This window comes from Adiantum capillus-veneris, chromosome 10 (genome assembly GCF_014529385.1).
Source record: "Adiantum capillus-veneris isolate H3 chromosome 10, ASM1452938v2, whole genome shotgun sequence".
Classification (NCBI taxonomy): Eukaryota; Viridiplantae; Streptophyta; class Polypodiopsida; order Polypodiales; family Pteridaceae; genus Adiantum; species Adiantum capillus-veneris.
The window spans coordinates 47,645,456-47,668,311 of NC_140940.1; the positions used below are offsets into that span (position 1 = coordinate 47,645,456).

General features: G+C 42.7%; 1 pseudogene; it reads left to right on the plus strand.

Moving 5' to 3' along the window:
* Positions 1-1,814: 1,814 nt before the first annotated feature.
* LOC147448795 (uncharacterized) lies at positions 1,815-2,295 on the plus strand (annotated as a pseudogene).
* The last annotated feature ends 20,561 nt before the right edge of the window (positions 2,296-22,856 follow it).

A 22,856-nucleotide genomic window follows, 5' to 3' on the forward strand; every position in this document is an offset into this window, starting at 1 on the left:
AAATAATGCCTGAATTTTGTAGCACTAAAAACCATCCTAGAGCTTCTCGTTTAGTGGATGCATAACCTTGTTCAGCCTGACTGAATCTACAAACTGGCGAAGTAGACAGGATAGTCAATCCTTCCATCTGGCTCGGCTAGTATCGCCCCCATTGCCAGCCCCGAAGCAGCCACATATACACGGAAGATAACATCCCAATTTGGTTGTCTAAGGACTGGTTTACTGATAATGGCACTTTTTAAGTTTTGGAAAACTTTCCTCACACTCAGCACTCCAATTGAACTTGCTGGTTTTCTTTGTGAGCTCATATAATGGTAAAGCTTGGGAGGCAAATTTATGCACAAATATTCTGTAAAAGTTAATACATCCCAAGAAATAACTTAACTCAAATGCATTCCTGGGCGCCTTGGCCTGCTGAACACACTGGATCTTGTTCTTGGCCATTTCTATTCCATGGCCGCATACTACATGTCCCACTAGCTATCCTTTCCAAACTAGGAAAACATATTTATTTGGATTTAGATAAATCCGCTTCTCCTGACAGCGCTTAAAAACCATTGCCAGGAATAGTAAATGTTGTTCCTTAGATGATATACAGTGAAATCGTCCATAAATAAGGCGAGGAACCGATGAAGAAACTTATTGAATATCTCCATCATACATCACTGAAAAGTGGCTGGTGCATTGCATAGGCCAAATGGCATTACCAAATACATAAATGGTCCCCACTCTGTAATGAAAGTGGTCTTCCCCCGGTCCTCAGGAGCAATTTTTAATTGGTTATAGCCACTATATCCATCCATAAAACTGTACATCTCATACCCAGCAATCCCATCAAGCAACATATCTGTGAAAGGCAATGGAAATGGATCCTTGATGGTTTGAGCATTGAGTTTCCTATAATCCACACATACTCTCAACTTCCCATTCTTTTTGGGAACAACTACAATAGGAAACAACCAATCGCTACTACTCGCTACTTCAGTGATGGACCCAGCTTTGAGAAGGTTGTCAATCTCTTCCTTGACCTTCTTAGCATAATTGGGATTCATTAGGTACCGTTGCAGTATTACTGGCCTCGCACCTGGCTTCAGTGGTATCCTATGCTGGCAGACCTCTGGACCCACCCCTTTCAGATCAGTTTGTTCCCAGGCAAAAACATCTTTGTAATGCTGGAACATTTTGAGTGCTTTCTCCTTCATTTTTGGGTTGAGATGTTTGTTAACTTTGATCATTCTAGGGTTGTCTTTAGAGCCTAGATTCCATTCCTTGATCTTGGTCATCAGGGAGTAACCAGTTAGTCCCGCCGCCTTTTCTCTTGGTTGATTCTTCAACGTAATCCCAAGACGGCCCTTTGAGTTCCAAATCACTGTTCTAATTTTCCGTTTCCTCCCTAGAATGTTCTGGCTCATCTGACGTTGGAAAGGGGGAAATGGGAACACACCCAGCACACAAACTACTTGCATCTCTATAGCCCAGGGATTCCACAGCACCCCTAAACTCTCAAAAAACACCTTCAAATTGGCTAATTTGCACTATCAACTCCACTTTATCATACAAAGCAATTACCTCACCCCTTGCACAAGAACACCCACAACACAAATGCACCCACATTGCTTAACTCACCCATTCCGACTTCCAAAAACACTCCTAATCTGCTCTCTTGATGGCACCCTTCAAGCTGCAAGCAAACCCTCTGCAAGCTATGACCAATACGCGAAGAGCAAGAGAAAAGGAGGGGGTTGGGGAGAAGCAACACACAAGATTGGGCAAAATGGTTGGTACTATTGCATAGAGGGTAGTACAATTAATGTATGCAGCTTCAATGGAAAGCTTGGCATCACACAAGCTTCAAGCTCTCACTTACTCACACCAGCAAAAAAGCCCCTAAATTTTCACATATACAACCTTTTATAGGGTACCTCTAAGAGGCCTAAAAAAAGAAAAAAAGGGTGAGTTTCTCTTGCCGTGGCCTTCACCTAGAGCTTCTTTTAGTATTTTATTGCATTGTTAACACTTGGCCTAGTTTGCTTTTGGAAACATGTACATGGTGTGCACACTTGCCCTTTGCACCTTCCACCTTGGCCGGCCGGATCTCCCCCCTTTTGGTCTTGCATCTGGCTTTGTCCACTTGGTCCTCAATTTGGCCGGCTTTAGCTTTGATTTATACTATTTGGATGCCTCCGATTCTCTCTCTCGGTCTCTGTTGTGGGGCTCATCTCTTACCTGAGGGGGGAAGCCAATAGCGATATCGCTATTGCCCCATCCCTTTTCCTCAAAACTTTCGGCCTTTGAGAGCCGCGGGACCCGCCTCTAGCAAGGGCCTGCCACTTCATCATCGGGTTCACACCCACGCGGGGCGTAGGGCGCCACCCATCCTCACCGGCTCGCCGCTCAAAACCGCCGCCGGACACGCCACAACAGCGCCATGCACGTGGACGCCATAGCTGCGCCAAAGAGAGCTCCCCTCTCCCTTCTCCTTGTGTACTAGTGGAGGGGCCACACCCTAGCTAATATACCCCGGCGGTCCTCCGGTTCACAGCGCATATGGGATGATCAAGCGCCACGTGGCGGCCCAGGAGGCTTCAAGCCTTTTGAATTTCAAAAAGGTACCTTTATTTTTTTTTAAAGCACAAAAACCTTTTGGCCTAACTTTGTCTGGCTCCCATGTACTGCTTCCATCTCCTATTGTCGAGCCGCAACAACCTACTAAAACCCCACTTTGCCGACTACAACCGCCTTCTCTGTATCTGCACTTTGACTTCTTGCCATCCTCGAACCAAGGGCTTCAAAAATGGAAAAAATCATCTGCGACCAACCTTGGAGAAAGGCACCCCAGCTCCTGACTGTTGTAACTCCTTGCTCCAGACTCCGTTTGGCGTGTAGTCACTTCCTGCTAGCTCCATATGGTGTATGCTCTGCTCTAGAACCTCTTCGAGGCTCAGAAGATGCCAGATGGAACGTACTCCAATGCGGTCAAGTGGGCTCAGACCCGGCCCCCGAGAAAACTTCAAATGACCATATCTTGCAAAATGTGGCTCCGATTCACAATCCGAAAAGACGGGTAGGCTCCATGAATTGAGCTCTACACATCCAAACCTCAAGCTCCACTTGGACCACCTGTACCCATTTGACCATGCTGGCAAAGTGTGGCTCCGGGATTCACCCAATCGAAAAAAAGAAAATAAAAATCCGATTCACAATCCCGAAAAGACGGGTAGGCTCCATGAATTGAGCTCTACACATCCAAACCTCAAGCTCCACTTGGACCACCTGTACCCAGCTGCCCTGTGTCCGGCAAGAATCTGCAAACCACTAAAACTTTAACCTTCAATAACTTGGGCTCTGCAACTCGGTTTGATGAGCCGTCTGGACCTGTTCCTTCAACTCTTCAAGCTCTTCATTTCTGGACCCAAAAGCTGCACCCTACATCTCCTTCACCTGCTACCCCAATTAGCACATTATGGAGCCTTTCTTGGCCTATAAGCCGCATCATGCATACACTTCCGCTGCTACTTGCTATCCCGTGACCTTCCTGGCTGCTCCAGTCCTTTGCCATGCTTCTGATTGCTTGTATACAACTGCCCATGCCACCTTCTAGAGTTGACACACTTTGGCTGCACCATCATTGCCCACCCCCCTGTTGAGCATTCATGCTCAACCACATAGAAGCTTTATTTCACTATAAACTATAAAACCTGGCAAACACTATGAGAAAACGCAAACCATATGTACAATGTTTTATTGCACCCTATTATCAAACCTTCAAGCGGGTTGCCCCACCCCCTGCATAAGAATCTGATGCACCGGTGGCACTAACTCCCTTTCGAAGTAGAGCTTGAGACGAAGACCATTTATCCTGTGTTTAAGAAACCGACCATCCAACCTGACTAGTGCATATGTACCATTTGGAAAAACCTGATGAACCTTGTAAGGCCCCGTCCACTTTTTCTTGAACTTCTTCTGAAAGGTGAAGTCAAGATAACTCTCGTACTTCATCACTAGATCGCCCTTCTCAATCTGCTTAGCTGGCAAATGTTGGTTGAACTTTGCTACCCTCCTTTCCCGTTGCTTCACATAAAAATCCACCGCTGCTTCATGATCCATCTTCAAAGTTTCAAGACTTGTAATTCTATCCTGCAAAATATCTTGATGAGTTTTACCAATGCGCCATAGACATTTGAGAACCCCTAGATGCACATGCACAGGCAGGAGTGGCTGGCCCCACATACAAACTCGACACTTGAATCTGAACACGACTGCTAGCCAAACGATCTGCTTCCTGGTTGTGTTCTCTCCGCACATGTTTGAATTGTACTGCTTCAAAAAACTTCAACAGCTTCTTTATGGAAAAAAACCAATTCTTGAGAGAATCCCTCTTTACCTGCCATTGGCCCAAAAATTGTTTGATAACCAGTAGAGTATCACCCTTTACAACCAACCTTGAATTACCAAAGTCAATGCACTGCCTGAGCCCCAGGTGTAAGGTAAGATATTCTGCTTCATTGTTGGTATGCACATCCTCCAAGTCGTAAGCTTTGGAAAAAATGATTGTGCCGTGTGGATCCTGAATAACCACACCTCCACCTGCTTTCTGTGTTGCTCGTCTATAAGCACCATCAAACCACATCGTGAAAGCCCCTTGCAAGTCAGGTTCCTCCTTATCCTCCTCTTGCACCACCCTTGGATAAATTGGCAAGTCAACCTCCTTGTTGACTAGAATATCCGCCAAATGAGACCGTCGAGTGTGATCCATTTTGAACTCAAACTCAAAATCTTGAAGCTCAATCACCCACTTCATGATTCGCTTCCCTGGCTTCAAGTGTAGCACCACTTCAGGCAAAAGATTGTTAGCAGTTAACACATAAAACTTCCGGACAACCAAATATACTTTGAACTTTCTGCAAGCAAAGACCAAAGCCATAACCCATTGTTTTGCCTCTGTATAAGTAGCTTCACCTGGAGTAATAACCCTGCTTTCGAAATAAATAGGCTTATAACTCCTGCCTACCTTTTGTAGCAATATTGCTCCGATAGCCACCGATCCCACCATCATAGAAATATAAAAATCATCCTCATGATTAGGAGGACACACCGTAGGCAATTGACATAGAATACCTTTCACGTTATCAAAGGCCTCTTGAGCTTCCTCATCCCACTGAAACCCATGCACCTATTGAGCCCTTTTCTGAAGAGGGTAGACATATTGAGACAGCATCCAAAAAAAGCGGGATAAATACTTTAACTTATGCACGAAAGAAGCCAATTTTGTTGCACTGGTAGGGGGCTCCATAAGAATCAACGCTTTCACCTTCTCAGGGTCTGCTTCAATCCCGTTTTGTGATACCACATGACCTAACAATTGAACCTTTGTGTTAGAAGCTGGACACACCCCACGGCATTTAACTAGTCGGCGGACTATTATTTTTGTAATTATTCATTCATTGAGGAAAACCCGATTTTTCACCTTGTAAATATTGGGACTTACAGAAGTTTTCAGATTGTATCCCAGTTTTGATAGCTAGATTGAGTAGATGGTTGATTTTGGAACTTTAGCGTTTGAGAAGTTGTAAGGTATATATACCACTTTTTGACCTTAATGCAAAAGCCTTTTGTCATTTTAAAAAACGTGTTTGAAGTGTGTGAGTGAGCGTACTGTGTACGAGAGAGAGAGAGTGAGAGCTTCGTCTTGACGCTACGTGTGCTACGGTGGTCGGATTCGAGTGCGGAGAAGTGCAGCGTGTTGCCCCCAACTAGAGCTACGCGTCGATACCAACATTGCACGCGTACGGTCCGGCTTTTGGAGCTCCTCCTACGAGCTTCATCGGTTGTTTGGGTGAGCATACGTTATTTGATTTCGCATTGTAGCATATCCACTCGTTCACATTGAGTAGAACTACACATTAGGCACTTCAGATTTCAGAAACGAAGACCTGCAGATTTTGGCCAGACATCCTACGTGTTTTTGCACCGGGTGTTTTGGGTCGTGATTTTGGTTCATAGACTTTAGGGAGAGCGGCCTATAGTAGGGTCTCCTTCAAGTTCTATGGTGTTTCGAAAGTGTTTGATGGGTGTTCGGCTCTAGCAAGTGTTGTAGGAAGTTTCCTCTTTTGTACTCTTAAAGGCTGTGACTTAGACAATTGGTAGAGACCTCTTTAGGAATTAGTTAGGAGTCGGTCGACTGTAGGTTGACACCTTATGCTTCCTTCCACACACCTGTAGGTCGAGCTTCGTCCTTAGCTGACATTACTTGTTAGGTGAGTTCTCGCTGTGCTGACGTCCGTCGCGACGTATCCGTCCAACATTGGCGCCCCTACCGGGGACGAAAACCTTAGGTAGGTGAACGAGACTAATCCTTGAGGATTGGTATTTTTGGCTTGCCAAGAGTCTCGCTTCACATTTAGATAGGATCAGAGGGTGGAGGACTCTCTAGGTCTTAGAGGGAGTCTAGGAAGCGTGTGTCTGGCCTAGATCCTTCGACTTAGGTAGAGGAGGTAGACTTAGGTAGTTTTAGGTAGTAGTCGAGTTCTAGAGTAGTTTTAGGTAGTAGTCAAGTTCTAGAGTAGGAGTTGGAGTGGTGGAAGCGGTGAGAGAAGAGCTTGAGAGTGCGGAGAGGCCAAAAAGCAACCAAAAACACCATTATCACCATTTTTTCATGATAGGTAGGAGTAGAGTAAGTAGGACATCATGATTTAGATCTAGAGAATTTCATGCATGTACACTTGCTTGGTAGAATCATTACAAGTTTGTAAAAGACGCAAAAGTGTGGTTGAAAGCCTAATTGGGGTCCAAAAGTTGCTGTGAGTGTTTCTGATACATCTACAGAGCATCAGGAGCATTCCTGTCAGAAAAAACTTTAATTTTAAGCCAGGAGACATCCTACGCGTAGGATGTCTACAGGCCAATCTGGGAGGAATTTTGGGATTTTGAGTTGACCAGTGTGTTCAGAAGGTAGGGTTTACCCTAATTTCAATTGGAAAGTGGAAATTTGGCCATATCTTGACAAGATAAGGCCAGATAGACTGAAATGGCTAGACATCCTACCCAAATAGTGCCAAAACATTAATTTGAGACCAAAACCATAAGATGGCTGCATGAGTGTGTCTTGCATGATATATTGAGTGACTGAAAGGGGTTTCACCTCATTTGGGTAAGAAAATTGGGTTCAAAGTGGACTTTAGCATTTTTGACTGAAAAAAAGCAAAAACAGCTGAAGTTTGGGACTTTTGACATCCAAATCAAAATCTAAGCATACCACTGGGATACTGACATCAAGGGGAAGCTGTGGGACAAATCTGGGGTCAAACAGGCCAAAAGGACATCCTACGTGTAGGATGTCTTCTGAGTGATTTGGGACTCCAAACTGAATTGTGAGTATACCAAAGTGATCAGCAACTCAAGGGGAGCTTGAGCCTTGAGTTTAAATCCATTCTGAAGAAATAGACATCCTACGCGTAGGATGTCTAATGGAAGAAAATGAAGCCAGAATTTGACTTTGAGCATTGTAAGGTGTTATATAGCCTAAGGCAAGCCTGCTAGTCAATTTTGTTCCAATTTGGAGTTGATTAGACTGACCAATACCACCAACAGGCCGTTGGAACAGATTTCTGACTCATTGACCAGCTAATAGGTGTCCAAATCAAAAAAGTAAAAGCAGCTGTAAACTCAGCACAACAAAGGGAAACAACAATGCAGAAATCCAGGCAAAACACAGCAGGAGACATCCTACGCGTAGGATGTCTATTGGGGCATACTGTAGAGAAAATTTGACTTGGCCTAGACAGTGAGGTTCCATTTGGCTTAAGGGTTCCAGAATTTCTTTCAGAAGTGAATTTGGACCTTGTTTGCCCATTTGACGAAGCAAGGACTGAATTAAGACTTTTTCGCATAAATTGGCCAACATCAGAGGGAAGTACTGTTTCAGATTAGCAAACCTAATCCAGAACATCAACAGTGTATAAAATACAATAGTGGTTGAGATTAACTCTCCAATTATACCAATCATTACTAAGATAACCTCTAGCAGATAAATGCTTTGATTCAATTGCCAAAATTAAAATGCTTGTGTACAGGTATATTCAGCAACAAAGCAAGAAGTTGTGCAGAAATGACCCATTGCCAGGTGAGTGGTTGAATTTGTGATAAATTGCATTGATAAGTTTGATGAATTTAAGATCAGGAAGATACATTGTTAGAGACCAGAAGGTGGAAGGTGACCAAGGTAGCTTAGTGTCCACCAAAGAGAGTGTAACTCACGCAAGGCTAGATCCGCTAGCATCGATTATCGAGGAAGGTAGTGATACTGACACTTCGTCAAAAAAATCTTTCTTCATGATGGGTAGTCAACAGCCAGGAGGTTTCACCTATGATGGACCTATGCGAGGAGGAAGCACCTCCCAAAATCCTTTGAATGATTCCAGGCTCACGGTGATCTTCTTAGAAGTAACAAACTCAAGAGGAGCCCTAGTCTATTCTCACTATCGAGGCCGCAAGTGCATTTGTATCGAAGAGAGGACAGCACAAAGATTGGAGATAATCTGAGTGTATAATGATGGAGATAGATTCCGAGACGAGAAGGGGAACCATTATTGAATAGTTAGTAACCCTGAAGATTACAACAAATATGGAGATAACGTGGCGAAAGGGAAAATGGTTTTAGAAACTTAAGAACCGCCACCAAACATTGATCGACCCGGAGCTATTTTTATGTATGAGAAGAAAACAACCAGGATTCCAACTTATAACGAGAACATGGGAATCTACAAACATGAGAGTGAGGGTATTGTCTCTTACTTTCGCAGCAAATGACCATATGTAAACGAACTAAGCAAAGACAAGGTTCTTTACTTATTCTCTTATGAAACTGCTACAGGGAAGGGCATAGTTTTTGTTGATAGATACGGGCGAGAATACCAATGTATTCTCCCAAAGGAAGTAGAAAGAGCAACAGGTCCAGGAGCATCAGCATATGCCCCTGAGGAAATGCTGAGAGCTGCCCACACCCCAAGCAGGTCAACGAATCCATTTTCAGATGAGTATGACACTACCTCACATTCCACCAGATCGCAATCATTCAACAACCAAGACCAACCACCAAACCAAACATCATTGCAGGCATGGCTTCGACAGAGTGCAACAATGGAACTAGACCGAAACCGAGATGGTTATCAAGCTGCTGGAGGGCTCAAGGATTTGCAAGAACCACCACACTATTCAAGGTATCAAGCAGAGAGTAAGCCAAAAGCACGAGGGTCAACAGAGACTGGAGGACCACCCATCGAACGAGTGCGAAGAGAAGAACCACCTCCAGCGAGAACCGTTAGAAATTATGGCTTAGGAGCACCGCTGGGAGAGGAGCCAGCCTATTACAAAAGGCCTGAGGAGGTGTATCGACTTGGACGGGGTGATCCAATGATGAGGTTTGTAGACCATCGTAGAATTAGACTTTCTCAAGTGCAAAAATGGGTAAACAAAAAATACACAGGAAACAGAGATCCAAGGGATCATGTAGCAGCCTTTGTGCGTGTAATTAGATCCGAGGAGGTGTTAGATTTTCCTACCCATTTTGCAGGGTTTGGACTAACCCTAGAGGATGATGCTGCAACTTGGTTTGACTCTGTGGAGAGTAGAGACTTTGAGTCGATGGAGGAAGTGTTTGACGAGTTTATTGAGGAATTCTCTCAAAGGGAAAAAGATCATAATACCGTCTCACAAATCCATAAATTCAAACAAAAAGATGGAGAATCTGTACGGAAGGCAACCCTAAGACTAAAAAGATATGTTAAGTTCTGCCCGGTTGAAGAACTGCCAACTCAGTCCAGACTTATGCTGATATTCATCTAAGGACTAAGGAATGCAGATCTCCAGAAAGACTTACATATGAAGAGGAGCACAACGTTGAATGAGTTGACCAAGGAGGCTCTATACCTTGTGGACAATTGTGCGGTCTACAAAGAGGGGAGTTCAAGGACCTTGATGACGTTTCATCTTCACAGCAAAGTGGGAGCAAGTCTTCCAAGACAACACTGAAAGGAGAAATAGCGGTAAACCAGGAGCAGCTCGTAGATGAAGAGCTAAAAAAGATCAACTTGTACGCCAAACCCCAGGCTAAACAGCCCAAGTGGTGTGCTATTAAACAAAAATGGACAAACCATGGGACCGAGGAATGTTATTATAATAAGGGATATGTGTGAGAGATACCTTACGCTCCCCAAGCTCCAATAGCTTCCCCTCAAGTTCCACCGATGCCCAGATATCAAGCAGGCAACTTACCAGGACCTGTAGGTGTAGAAAGACCACAACCCGTGTTGGGGCAACAACCACCCCTACCAGGTTTACGACCGGTTGGTATAAGATACACACCAACGGTAACTGAATCAGAAGAAAAGGCTTTGGTGCCTATGCATGCATATTATGAAGATCCTAATGGATATTCGGCAAACCCTGTCTATTATCCACCGAAAGAAGCCTCGACACCAGAATCATGGAGCATGATAGGAAATCAAGGACCACCAAGTGCTGCACAGGCCGCAGGAGAAGGAAGATATAGCTTAGATGAACGAACATTGTTGTTCATAGCCAATGGAGTCATGGGCGGATAGAGATAGGCTTACCAACAAAGAGGGGCTCAAGGAGCACCTCAACAACCCAAGGGACCCTGTTACAAGTGTGACGGAGACCATTGGCTGAGAGACTGTCCTCATGATGAAATCATTAGAGTCAATGCATATTGCCCAGAATGTGGAATTACTCATTTGATTCCTGATTGCCCTAAAAACCCGAGCAAAGGGGCAAAAGCCACCTTGAATCTGTTAGAAACAGTACCTTCCAGTGGAGGATCGGAAAATGAAACAATCATACCTATTCAAGCTGTAACACAAGCCCAAGCCCAGAGAAGGACGACCGAACCCATAATAGAAGAACCAAAAACCGATGCCCAAAGTTCAGAAATGAAAAATCAGAGAAGCACTTGGAAAGCTAGAAAGGCACGTAGGAAATCCAGGAAAGAACGAGAGCAAACAGCCCTATCCGATGAGTTGAAACATACAAAGAACAGATTGGAGCGGTTAGAGGATCTAGCTAGCTTAAGCTCACACACCACAACAGCCATAGCACCCAAGGAAATAGCAGAGCCCAAAAGTGCAGGATTAGGAGGATCTGTACTGGCAGAAAAGGTAAACGAGCAGCTGGATGCATTGCTAAAAGCTTATGAAGCTCGACTTAAAAAGAACCAAACCTAGGAGCAAAGGTGGATGACTTATCCATATGCAGAAATAGATAAACAGAGGTTGGATATGTGTAAAAAGATGATCGAGACGGCTCAATCATTGATGGAAGACCCGTTGGGTAAACCGGCAAATTGTCATGATGCACCAGCTCCAACCCCTATCCAACCAACATTAGAGAAACATGAAGAGACAAAGGAAAGACTCACTAATGATTATGAGTCCAGCGGAGAGCCTATCATAGTGCCAAATACCACCGATGGGGCAATTGACGGGGTCCATCCTAAAATATTGGAAGAAATGGATAAGGACGGTAACGGTCTAGATGATCTGTGGAAGAAAATCCGAGAGGCCAACGAGGCTAACACGATGAGTAACCACATGAATAGCACGAGAAAAGAAAAGAACGTGATCTTACCTCCTATTGAAGAATTTGAGGCAAGATCACAAATGAACTTTGAGATACATTCACAAGGGGGAGACCAAGGATCTATTAGTTCAGGGCACAGCCAACCAGACTCTTTGAAAACTTTACCCTCTTACCTGGGAGAATATGAAGCTAAGTCGGAAGTGAGAGCAATCCCATCTCAAAGACTTTCTTATAACAAGGTGATTGATTCGCAAGGATTGATTGAGTTGTTATCCACCCGGTGGCATGCACAATCACGTTAGCAGAACTCCTAAGGTTAAGGCCAAACATGTGGACCACAGTACGAAAATGCCTAGAAAAATTTGGAGTGAAAGACCCACCCCACCTAGAAGCTCCAAGAAGGAATCAGGGAGTTGGACAGACCTAACCTAAACACTAGGCCGGTACCATTGAATAAGGTTGGAGAATATTGCGAGGGAGAAGACGGAAACACGACGCTACTGGTAGAATTCCAAGGAGTACTTTCCAAAGATACTCTTGATAGCGGAGCGGGAGTTGCTATCGCCACCAAGGAAATCTGGAAAAAATGGGAAAAACCATCTCTGAGGGCTACTAGAATGAAACTGCAATTGGCAGATGGGTTCATGGAAAAGCCTCTGGGACTCTTAGAAAAAGTAATTGTCACTTCCTACGGAATCGAGTATGAGCATACATTCGCAATAGTCGATTTTGACAAAAAGAATAATTATGAGATAATCTTGGGACGACCATTCATGTGACAACTGAAGATGGTCCAAGATTGGGGTTATGACCACATATACCTCAGACATGGCGAGACGACAACTAAAATACACCTGAAAGACCATAGTTACAAAGATGTAAACCAAACACAAGTGGAAGAGTTTGCTTCGGCTATAGTAGTAGGATCGGAACTACCAGCATGGTTAGGGCAACCAAAAGAGCTATGGATGTGCGGAGCTTCACATTGTGGAAGCTTAAGAAAAGAGGAATGCGTCTTAGAAAGAACAATTGAGGACAAGGAGTATATTCCGGAACCTTTCCCTGAAGATGCCTTGGAATCTCTAGAATGGGAACACATACTGGAAAAATTAGATGTCTGTACCATTACCGACAATCCAACAAAAAAAATTTGCGATAAGGATGGCTACGATGTGCTACCATATTACATGGTAAGCGTTATACCAAAGAAAGAGACGGTAGAACCTCCAAAACAAGAAGAGTTTTACAACTCCTCTAAACAATTGGAAGTAATTGATGATGCGGATAATGAGTGTTCAGACACCTCAAGTGAGCGTGGAAATGAAGCCGAGAATATCAAGTTTTATGATTTTGCTAATCAACACCCTAGACGCCAAAAACGCTATAGGAGGAAAAGAGCAGGAAAGAAAGCGAGAGAGAGCCTGATGCCCAGGATAAAAGGTAAAACTCACTATTTGATGCTTGTAAAAGCAAAGGATTGTGTAAAAGATCAAATATCAAGAAAATTCTCAGAAAATTGAAAAGAAAGAACGCGAGAAGAAATAAAACAGCTAAGAAAAGCTAAAACCGAAACAAAATCACAAAAATGTGAAAAATCAAAAAAAGAAACAACAAAAGACCAAGAGTGGACCAAACTAAAGCGTAAACAGAAATACCAAGAACTAAAACGGTCTTTGAGAGAGATGTGGACTACTAAAGAAGATAGTGATGGTAAGGGGGAGTCAGAAAAGGGCAACATGAATGTACAAGCACACTATCGGAAATTTACTATCCAAGATAGAAAAATCATTATGACACCTCCAATCAGGGAGAAAACCAACCAAGAATCTTACGATGGGCCTGAAAATGAAAAAAGAATAGACCTCGCAGAACCAGGTGAAAAGCCTCAGCCGGTCTATATATCTAACGATTTAGAGCCTGAGGAGGAAGCACAACTAACACAACTTCTCACAAAGTATAAAGATGTGTTTGCTTGGTCCTATAAAGACCTCAAAGGAGTTGATCCATTGATATGCCAACATACAATTCCTTTGAAATAGGATGCAAAACCTAGCAAACAACGTCCTTATACATATAATGACACATTTGCTAAACGAATCAAGGAAGAGATTGATAAACTGATGGAAGCGGAATTCATCTATGAGATTGAACATACAGATTGGGTGTCACCCATTGTGGTAGTTCCCAAAAAGAATGGAAAACTGCGGGTGTGTGTAAACCTCAAGAAGGTAAATGCAGCAACCATAAGGGATAATTATCCCTTGTCAATCACGAACATGTACTGGAGCGAGTGGCCGGGAAACGGGCTTATTCCTTTTTGGATGGGTTTTCAGGATACAACCAACTTGCAATAGCAAGGGAGGATCAACATAAAACAGTGTTTGCCACAGAATGGGAGATTTATGCATATCGAGTTATGCCATTTGGCTGAACAAATGCACCAGCCACTTTCTAGAGGTTAATGACTCACGCTTTCAAGGAATACCTAAGAATATTCTTAGAAATTTACATGGATGACCTGTGTGTACACTCTCTTCCACGAGAGGAACATATTGACCATTTGCAAAAGGTCTTTGAAAAGTGCAGAACATATCGAATCTGTCTAAACGCGGAAAAGTGTGTATTTATGGTTAAGCAAGGACGAATCTTAGGACACATTGTCTCAAGAAACGGCATAACCACAGACCTAGACAAAGTCAAAGTCATTGTAGACCTGCCTAGGCCTACTAATGCGAAACAAGTGCAATCCTTCATGGGGCACTGCGGATACTATCGAAGATTCATATACGTGTATGCAGTTATCGCACAACCTCTGTATCGGTTGCTAGTCAATTTCGAATGGACCGAGGAGTGCGAAACTTCATTCCAAAAACTGAAGGAAAACCTTATATCAACACCTGTACTAAAGGCACCAGATTGGGAAAAGATATTTCATGTGCACATTGGAAGTATTCTACCTCAACCTGGAGACGGAACAATGGATTTTCCTGTTTGCTATGCGAGCCGATAGTTAAACAGTGCAGAAAAGAACTACACAACAACTGATCGGGAAGGGTTAGGAATGATTTGCTGTAAAGGAATTTCGGCATTATTTACTTGCAAACAAATTTTTGTTCTTCACGGATCATCAAGCTCTTTTGTACCTAGTAAATAAACCTTGCAATACAGGGAGAATCGTACGCTGGTTTATTATATTGCTAGAATTTGACTTCACAGTTGTGGTCAAAAAGGGCAAAACCCATCTGCGAGCAGATCATCTTTCAAGAATACAAAACGGGGAAGCTCCTGAAGGGGTAGATGATGACATACCAGATGCTTATCGTTTCAACATTGAAATGGTACCCAAATGGTCTCAGGAAATTGTCAGCATTCTTTCCTTCGGAAGTGAGTTTGATAAAACGGAATGCAGATCCAAACAGCAAACAATTCGACAAACAAAAAACTTCCAGTTGATAGCAGGACGGCTGTATCATCTTGAATTTGAACTAATCCTACGATTATGTATAAATCTGGAAGAATTCGAGTGCTACCTTGAAGAGGCACATGTCCAGGGTTGTGCATTTCATTGTTCGACAGTGAAAACACACCAAAGACTGAAACAGTTAGGGGTTTATTGGACAACTACGTATGCGGATACACATTCTTATGTTACCAATTGTACAGTATGTAGTGCCAAACGACCAGTGGATCACTCAACTTTTTTTCTGATGAACATAGCACCTGCATGGAGTCAATATATCATTGACTTCTTAACCACTAGGATGTTCCCTGAGAACATTACAAGAGCATGGGAAAAAGCTATAGAGTTGGAAGCTCGTGACTTTCAGTTAATTGGGAATCAACTCTATAAGTGGGGAAAGGACAATCAACTTAGAATTTGTGCAAGTGAAAGAGAATACCTGCTGATTCTAGAACATGCACATAGCAGAATAAGTGGAGGCCAATTTTTGGGCGATAAGACGGCAAAACCTGTCTGAACCGCGGGAATTTGTTGGCCTACATTGCACATGGATGCCGACAAGTTTGTAAAGCGTTGTGATGCGTGTCAACGCACCAAGATACCAATAAAAAGAGATGAGATGCCATTAAGGCCAATGATTGGGGCAAGGGCATTTGCAAAATGGGGCATTGATTTTGTGGGACCTATATCACCCCCTGCATATCGCATCCATACCCAATATATCATTGTGGATACGGACTATCTCACAAAATGGGTCGAAGCCAAAGCAACACAAAAAGCTGATGCACGCACCACGGCACAATTTTTGTATGAGACCAATAGAAATTGTCAGTGACCGTGGCACACACTTTCTCAATGAAGTCATTGAATATCTACTAGAGGAATTCATGGTCATACATAGGAAATCAGCACCATACCATCCACAGGCCAATGGGCAAGCTGAGGCCACAAATAAAACACTATGCACGGTTCTCACTAAAATAGTGTCAGAATCAAGAACAGATTGGGATCAACAACTATACTCAACACTATGGGCATACAGGGTACCTTACAAAAAATCAATACGAACAACACCATACAACATTGTGTTTGACCTAAATGCTATACTAACCATAGAATTTTTGATCCCGACTCTACGAGTAGCAACAAGCTTGGAATGGACAGGGCATGAACTCTCTTCAAGGATTAATGATCTTGAAAAGCTAGATGAACTCCGCTTACGAGTTGTCGCTTCAATCTATGCTAAAAAGAGAAGACAAAAGGAATTTTTTGACAAACATGTGCGTACTAAAGAGTTCAAAACAGGTGATTACGTACTTGTTTATACCTTGAAGCAACATGCTAAGAAACTGAAAAAGTGAGGGATGGGACCATTTGTGATTCATGATCTATCACAAAGTGGAGCTGTCAAGCTTGCTACATTAGCAGGTGAAGAAATGCCAAACTGGATTAGTGGGTGTCGACTGAGGAGATATCACCTACAACTCACACAGGAGATGCTCCAACAAATTCATCAAGGAAAGCAAAGACTAAAGGAAAAAGAGAGAGTACGGGAGGAAGCTCAAGCCGAAGCACGAGAACGAATTGCAAAAAGACGGCTTCTGCGACAACAACAACAAAGTAAACCACCATTGAGAATCAATGCCATTCGACTGATGAAGTTGGAGGAAGAACCAGTGGAGCCAATAATTACAGTCAAAGTGGGCAACAATCAAGTTGAATCAACAGCCTTGCTTGATTCGGGTGCTCAAGCAAATTTGATCTCTTACGGATTATACCAACAGCTCAAAGTCACAGATCAACTTCATCCTACTCCCCAAGTGCTGGAAAGTAGCACATCGCGCCCATTGAAAACCTTAGGATGCACTATATTGCATGTACAGCTACATCAATATATTTACCCACACAAGTTCTATGTGGTGACAGATGAAAGCACACAACACCCAATGATGCTAGGGCAACCTTGGCAAAAAGCATACAATGTACAGATAGATTGGAAAGCAAAGACAGTCAAAATTCAACATGAACATGAACAACAGGTGATAGCTTTTGCTCAGCAATACCATCATGATCAACTGCAATCCATGCAATCAATGGCAAAAAAGACAAACCCACAAATGCCATCAAGGATCAACATGAAACCTGAGACCAACAACCAGGTAAAAGCCAACCATGCTAATTACAGACAGATGAAGTCATCGGCCACAATGCAAAAATCTAGACTACCAAAACAAGGTAAACAAGTATGGATGCGGAAGGATAGAAATGCCATGGCGGGAAAGAAACAATGTAGCAACCGGATTCCAACATAGCAGACGGTTCAACCCAAAACAAAGGTCATAAAACAGATATGGATCCCAAAGAAAATGCTTAGCCATAACCCCAATGTCACTCACATTTGGATACCAAAGCCAAAGCACAAGGAGCTCCCTACGATACAAGCAACAATGGAAAGCAGACATCTGCATGTCAACAAGGAGGATCGATATATGTGGATGCCGATGAAAGACAAACAAGTGGCAACCAAGAAAGTGCCAAACCTTCTACAAATGTCGGCAGCAACAAGATACCAATGGAAAGCCAAGGCCATAAGGCCCATAGCTATTACATCACAGCCAATTCTATCCTCCAAAACAGGGACGACTCCATCAATAGTGTCGGCAAAACAATTGCCTCTTGCCAAAACGACAATTAAATAGAGAGCAGTAGAGTTACAGCTGCTACTGACAAAGAAAACAGGAAGCCTCGACGCGAATGCCAATAAGCACCTTGCTTATTCCCTTCTCTTGCACAACATTAATTTTTCCATGCATTGACCGAATATGCATAAAATAGGGCCACATTAATTGGCTAGGCATTAGCACAAATTTTTCAACCTATGCACGTCACATACTTTGAGGCGAAACCCTATCGTCCAGGAGGACTCCGACTAGGAGGGAGGAAGGCATTCTCAAATGCGGAACCAATAACAGAAACAGCAAAAAAGGGCATGATTTTTGACTATTTTAAGGATTTTTGTTTGATTGCGAAATTTTCTGGAGTAACCCAAGTATATATGCCCTTATACAGCATGAAGCTACAGGTATAGGGGGCCAAACGCCAAATCAAGCCCCTAGGTGTGTGTATATAAGTAGAAATAGCCATTTTTGAGGCAAAATATTGATAAAACGGAGAAATCCGGCCATAAAAATTGCATGTGAGTGTGTTGCGGTGATGTTTGTGATTTATTATGATTTTCGGGGATTTTTTGGGTTTGATTTGCTATTTTTATTTTAATTTTGCTAATTTTTGGCAGAAAAACTTCAAAAATACAAAAAGAAGGTGAAAAACAGTCGTAATGAAAAACAAAAAATATGGGGATGACCAGTGACTAAAGGACAACCTATGGTACAGTGGGGGTGCAATTATGAGACTGGAGCGGAAAGCGTGTTTCAGCCAGGTTTTGACCGAAATGCCAAATTTCTGGGAAACAGAGCAAATGGAGTCCAAATCAAGAAATTTTGAGCCTAAACTACATCTCGCAGGAAGATAGGAGCACATGTCAAATTTCATGAAAAATGGTTCGGGGACCTCGATTATAAGAAATTTTCACCCCATTTTTAGCTCATTCTCACTATTGACTTTGTGGAGAGAGCTTCTGCCACCTAGAGTGGATCGACCTTCCAGCAGCTTGTACTACGCGCACGTCTACCCGACCAGCTCCAGACATGAGAGGTAGGCTTACCACCTTGAGCTTTTGCGCATATTTGTCATTATGTCGCGAAAACTAGCGTAGAGATCACACACAAAGCGAGCGGCGGTAGAGACCTGCAAGTAGAGACAGCGGCCTAACAGCTAACCCGAAAGCAGCAAGACTTCATCGGTAGCTTGCCCTAGTCTAGGAGACCAGTCCTGGATAGCCAAAGCCAGTGGGGAACCATCGAGAAAAATCCTAATTCCCAGAAACCTGCAAGAGGCCACCAAATGGGAAATCGACGAAACGGAGACCAAATGCTACCAAAATTTATGGATAGGAGCATCTCGACATGCTCGACAAGTCCATATGACCCGCATGACCAAAAAGTGACCCGAAGCGGCACTAAACCTTAGAAACGGTGAGGCGGTCCGGGGCGGGCAACAAGAAGAGCAACCTCTAGACACCCTTCAAGGCTCCCGTGCTGCTCAATGGGGCTGGGGCACAACACAACACAAACCAAAACAACGAACCCACAACCAAATCCCAACTACACAAGGGGCACCACCTAGTTTAAGAGCGAACTAGGACGCAAAAGAGGAGAATCGTTAGAGCAACCCACAAACAAGCAAGGAATTTACACTAACCCTAAAACCAATGGAACACTCTCACACACTAAAACACGAGAGAGAGAGAGAGAGAGAGGGAGAGAGAGGGAGAGAGATAGTGCTCGGGCTGCTTTGAAACGTATCGGCAATGATCAAGCAAACACAACTATATATTTAAGAAAGAGAGAGAAAGGGGGAGGGGGTGCTTGTTGCATTAATACCTTCTTACAAATCTGTCATGACAAATCAAAGTGAGATTAGTATTTGTTCAACATAGCTTGCGTAAATTTCACCACAACACATCACAAGAAAAGCCACCCCAATCACTGTCTTAAAGCCAGGGGAGTCCTCTCCACCCTGTCGCCCTCTTACAGTATGTGGGATTTATGGCTAGATTGATGACAACACCAGAGACAAGCTATCAAGAACTTAACAAAAAACACCAAGACACTTACGCATCATTGTTGTCCATTACTTCACGTTGGAAGGGAGACAAAGTATCCAAGCTTAGTCCAAATCCACCCTCCTTGATTCAGTAAATGTTGGGCTTACACTAGTAGGAGAAATGATAGATTTCCTACTCTCAATTGAATGATCACTCTCTCTCTTACAATGGCATAGAGTTCCCTTGCTAATCCCCTATTCCAACACATGCACATGCATAAGACAATGAGCTTCCACTCAAGAGCTCCTTCTAGAGAGGTTGAGCTTGGCTTCTCAAGCTGTAGCATAGTGCCCTTGCTTATGGCTCTCCCTTTTGTGCTAGCTACACCCTCCTTTTATAGCAATTTTGAAGGCTAGGGTTACTCCTCTAACCATGGTTGGGTTAGATTTTCAGCAATTTATCTAATTTCTTTTGCTTGGAATTATCAGGAAGTTGGTGGGGAAAGAGAGAAGAGAGAAATGGAGGTGATAGGACTTTTCATAGTGGGTTAGTGTTAGTAGAGTTAGTATTAATTTACAAATGGAATTGGATATTTACAATGGGAGTATCCATGTAGGATACAAATAAGGAAGAAAAACTCTTAAGAGGTAAGAAAAGGTGGATTTCTTACAAGGTTGATGCTCCAAGTGTCTTGAGTAGGGCCAATTTTTGACGCTTGTTGACGGTCCACTAGCTTTGACGGTACATTTTTTCTCCACTCTTGACCTTCCTTGAGAGACAAGGTAATTGAAGCTGAGTAATCAACCACCATGATGCTGTCTTTTAAGAGAAGAGGCTGAATTTTGTGGTTTTTTTGATAGATATGGGTAAATTGGAGGGGGAAAAATGAGACTAGGTGGTCAATTTTGGAATGGAATTGTGTGTGGGAGGTATGAGTTCACCATGGTTTCTCTTATTCTTCAAGGTTGAGGAGAAGGTGAGTAGGGTGTAGAGAGGAGTGGTGAGAGAGATGGGGATGATGAGTGGAGAAGTGTGTGTGAAAGAGGAAAATGATAAAGTGGAAGAGAGAGTGTGGCTGCATAGCATGGGAAAACTGGGGTCCACTAATAAAATCATAGCTCACAGATCGTAGCTCAAAAAAATATGAAAACATTTGAGGCAAAAGTTCAGCCCACGAGCTACAACTTTTGTTTGTATCACCTTTTCAAATTTGGAGAGCAAGTGAACTTTAAAAATTCAGCAAAACCGACCGTTTTTTTCCACTGCACAAGGTCCTTGTGGGGTCCTTCTTTGGATGATTCTTTTGAATACCTCCAAGAGTGAGCCCTCCATAGTGCATGTATGCATGCCACCTACCCTTGACCTTATTTGGTAGGTCTATAATTGAAGATATTGTTGAGATTATGATATAAGTGAATAGTACAACTAAGAAAATCAAATATTGAGGGGTCTAAAAAATATGTACATGTCAAATATAAATAATATAAGTGGAAAAAAATATAAAGGGGTCAAAAGAAATCTCTCTCATTATGAGGCTACCATAAAAAGATAAATATTTTTGGTGTTCTAAAAAAACAAAATAGATGTAGGAAGGGAAAAATCACAATAGTGAAAAAATATACACATAAATAAAACTAGTTTTTTTGGATTTTTGTTGGGGTGGAGTTACACCAAATATAAGAGAAGCTTACATGAAAATATTTCTATATGGAGTAAAGAGTATGAAAAATGGTAAGAAAAAATTGTGGTAATGGTGAGGCAATGTACAGAGCATAAATAGCACACACCTAGGTAGAAATATTAAAATAAATACCAAAATAATTATGAAAAAATCTTTTATTTAGGCCCTATATACAAAGAAATATTTACATACGCATGGGCCATAATATACTTTTTATTTTTTTTAATTTTTTTGGCTCAACTAACCCAATGACTAGCTAATTGAGAGTTTTTTAAGAAGATATGGGAAAAGTCCCGTAACTCACACGTACCTATATAGAGTGAAATGGTAGGGATAGCCACAGTGTTTGGGTGATTTTGGTAGGGTGAGGTAACTCACTGTGGCAATTACAAAGAGCCGAAAAAACGGCTATCATTAGCCCTCCCCCTGGATGATGGTATATTCATGTACCATCATAGAGCATCTTTTCCAAAGAGAGTGCTTCAGAGTCCTTGACAAGATCTTCATTGTGTGGCCCCTCGGAATTTTGGCTAGAGTTACACTCATGCTTCATGTAACAATACTTACATGAGACAGTGGCCTTTTGACAGATCTTTGGTAGATCCTTTGGTAGAAGGCGACTCAAATAGGGCTTCAAGCGATACCCGTTTACTTTCCTGGAGTGCTCTTTACCATTCAAGTCCATAAGCTGATAGTAACTTGAATTGGAAGCCTTCTTGACTATGTATGGCCCTTGCCATCTAGTTTCAAACTTGGCATCAAAACGATTATCGAGTCGATTGTCATACCTTAGCACCAGATCTCCTTCATTGATGCCTTTGTCCTTTAGTTTCTTGTCAAGCTTCTCCTTCGCCTGCGTAGCTTTCCTCTTGTAGCACTCGTATGCTGCTTCTCTTTTCCACTCAAGCTCAGCTAAGATAAGAAGTCGATCCATCCATGCTTCTTGATCATCTTGTGCTGCTTTGCCATGAAGTCGCATTGTTGGAATGTTTAGTTCAATTGGCTGTAAAGCCTCTTGACCATAGACCAAGTGAAATGGTGTGAACTCCGTGGCTTCCCTATATGTGGTTCGATACGCCCACAAGGCACCATCCAAGAAGTCATCCCACAACTTTGTCTTATTTTTCACCATGCAATGACACCATTAGCTTTTTCTACCAAACCATTTGATTGGGGATAGTAGGGTGTACTGTGACGATGTAGAATGCGAAGTTCTTCACAGACTTCTGTGAGCAATCCCTTTCTAAACCCTGGACCATTATCAGAAACAATCTCCAAAGGTGTACCAAATCTACAACAAATGTGAGTGTAGACGAATTTGCTCACTGTCCTCTCATTTATCTTTGCCACACTTTGTGCTTCCACCCACCTAGTCATATAGTCTACAGCCACTAGAATGTAGAGTTTACCATTTTTTGTCCTAGGCAGAGGACCCATAGCATCAATGCCCCACT